This window comes from Channa argus, chromosome 13 (genome assembly GCF_033026475.1).
Source record: "Channa argus isolate prfri chromosome 13, Channa argus male v1.0, whole genome shotgun sequence".
Taxonomy (NCBI): domain Eukaryota; kingdom Metazoa; phylum Chordata; class Actinopteri; order Anabantiformes; family Channidae; genus Channa; species Channa argus.
Window position 1 is genome coordinate 3,022,544 of NC_090209.1, and position 2,978 is coordinate 3,025,521.

General features: G+C 38.8%; 1 long non-coding RNA gene across 1 annotated transcript; it reads right to left on the minus strand.

The window, feature by feature from the left end:
- Positions 1–1,010: 1,010 nt before the first annotated feature.
- Positions 1,011–2,392, minus strand: LOC137140143 (uncharacterized). Its single transcript, XR_010916428.1, has 3 exons — positions 2,241–2,392; positions 2,121–2,161; positions 1,011–1,650 (listed from the first exon to the last, which is right to left on the minus strand). It is a non-coding gene; the product is annotated as an uncharacterized lncRNA (long non-coding RNA).
- Positions 2,393–2,978: the final 586 nt, after the last annotated feature.

The following is a 2,978-nucleotide window of genomic DNA, read 5'->3' on the forward strand; positions in this document are numbered from 1 at the left end:
AACAGGATATGTACCACATAATGACCCCCCAGGTCATTACTGTAAAAAGCTCACTTTTTTTGCACATTGAAAGCTATAGTCAGTATAGTCACTATACTTACAGGGCAACTGTAGCGCAGGAAGGTAGAGTGGTTGTCCACCAATCTCACAGTTGTAGTTTCCCTGGCTCTTCTGGTCACATGTCGAAGTGTCCTTGAGCAAGACAATGAACCCCAACTTAGTTGCTCCCAGTGAGAGTTAGCAGCTCCCCCATCAGTGTGTGAGTGTGTGTGATTGTGAGTGTGAATGGGTGAATAAAAAGCAGTGTAAAGTGCTTTAAGTGCCAATAGGTAGAAAAGTGTTAAATAAGTACAGACCATTTCTGGCCCTAATGAGATCAGATCAAAAAAGGTGGCCTTGGAGAGGAAAATGCTTCTCTATGATTTCAGGATATGAAATAAAGTTTGCTGCAGTGTTGTTCCTCTTAAGCAGCTTGAAATAATTTTTTTAAATAATAAATTTCGTTTCTTCAGTTATGAGGAGATAAACAGCTTATGTTAAGTTCTTCATTCTTCCATTCTCCAAAATCTCATTAGGGTGTGATCTGAACTTAGGATGTTTTCTTATAACCACTGTACTTTACAGACAGATTCTAGTTTTCATGTCATTCTGCTTTTGATGTTAACCAATGGTTTCTGTTTCTGTATTTATGCTAAAGACGTTTTCTCCTGATTGCTGAACGATTGACTCCAACACAGTAATTTTCTGTGGACTTCCATAGCTTTTGATGTCCCTTAAATCACTAGAGCATTTCTTACTTTTTAGGAATAAACCAAATATTTAATAATTGAAACCTAGTACCTACCATATTTTATAAAGGAAGATAAAAGCGTGGTAACATTTAAAGCTTGGATTGAGTCCTTCACTCCACGCTGATTCTAAGATTGATTCCTTCTTCTTTGTTCACAATGGAGGCAACACAAAGGAGAGTTAACTCACGGGAAGTTTCTACACACATTTATTTCTACAGACCCAGACAATGTGAATCATAGTACAGGACATACTGTATGTGACAACATGCTCTGTGAAGGAGTATTGATTATGTTAACTGCTCACTATCTGCCCACACACAACACATAAATTAAAACCAAAAATTATCTCCACTTTCCCTGAGGTGCAACTTTTCAAACTGGTTTACATAACTCTATCCTGGTAGTTTCCTCTTTCCTCTTTTTGTCTTCTTATTTGACACATCAGATCTGACTTGACTCCTAAGTATTACTAGAATGTAAATGCATGGATATCACAGGCAAAGATTAAATAAAGTAAGCATGAGCATTAATTCAAGCAAAGGAAATCTATCAGTTAGCAAAAAAACAATATTTTTAAATTTGTTAATTAATTTTTTACTCATCTGGCCGAAAATGAATTGGTAATTGTTATAGTAATTTCTGAGTACAAACAATTGCTGAAAAGCTCTAAAAGGTGAGGCTCATGCTGTAGCAGTGCAGCATGAACCGGTCCAGCAGCAACACCCAGACAGAATCATATAAGCTGTGTAGAGTTCTGTGTGGAGTAGATTTGGTCCTGGGTCCTGGTGGCCGGATCCAGGATCTGGTAGATGGAGTGTTCACTTGTAAAGCCCGATGGACAGTTCTCGTGGGTAAAACACTGAAAAAAACAATGAACTGAAATGATGAAATACCGCAATCAGGCACAACATTAACACTGATCGGTGTAAAACTGAACTGACAATGAACAGTGAAAACTCGAGCTGTTGATGTACATTTGTTCATTTACAGTTTACATCCAGTAGACACGGGGCAACATCCCATTAGGGTCTTGTTGCGACAGAAGAACATTTATTTCACTGACTAAAGAAAGAAAAACAAACTACAAATGAAAAAAGCTGCAAGAACCCAACATTTTTACTGATGTTAGTAAGTCATGGGCCTGATGTAGTTATTACAGATATGTCATTTAAGTACTTAATGTTCTTAATATAATAATCTTAATATTTCTTTAATGTTTTTTTATTAATTTTTCAAGCTATGCAATCACACCTGTCTGTTATTAACTTTGTACATGGCTAAAAGCCAACAGTGATATTAAAAGGAATATTGGGAGTGAATGAAAGTTACCTCTTTCTTGACGTGCTTGACATTTCCCCTTATGTTCAAATCTGTAAAACAGACAAAGTATTTGTCTCCTTCTGCTGAAGTTATTGTGGAAGGTGGTGATCAGGTTGAGGAACAACTTACTTTCAGAGTAATTTCTCTTTTTTTCTAAGTGGAGCAGGAGAACGACAACCAACACAACCACCACCACAGTTATGGAAACAACCAAGAACAGGCAGAAACCTGGACAAGTGACAAAGTAGGCGAGTGAGGAAAAGAAGTCTTCCTGTTGCTTCTGGTCCACAGAGGACAGGCAGGATTAGAGTGCTGAGGAGGCAGATTCTGGTCTACAAAGACCAAAATATGACTTCTCTCAGCTTTTGCAACTTCACACAACAGGAGCACTGTTCCTCAAAATGCTGGGCTAAGTTAAATAAACAGGAGATCAATGAACATGTTTTGCACTATGCTTAAAATGACCTTAAATATGTCATTAGCACATCAAAATACTACCTCAGCTTTATGATCTTGGATGTTTTGAGGTCTGTCTTGAAGCGCAGAGGGAATCATGCTTTTCATTAATTGTAAATGAAGAGACATGTCTGGTGGCTCAGTGGGTAGAGCAGCAGGATGGGATGCAGAAATCAGCGGGGTCAAATCCCACCTTGCCCACCAGCTGTGTCCCTAAGCGAGACACTTAGCACTAGCGCCGTGGGTGCCCCCCTGTGGCTGCCCACTGCTCCCCCCAGAGGCATCAGTTACATGCAGAGAAAGAGTTTTATTGTAACATATATGTGCTCAATGACGATAAAGGTTGTTCTTCTTTTTCTAAGACAGTGGTCAGACAACTTCTGCTTATTTAAAAGGTTGCAACCAGGGTTG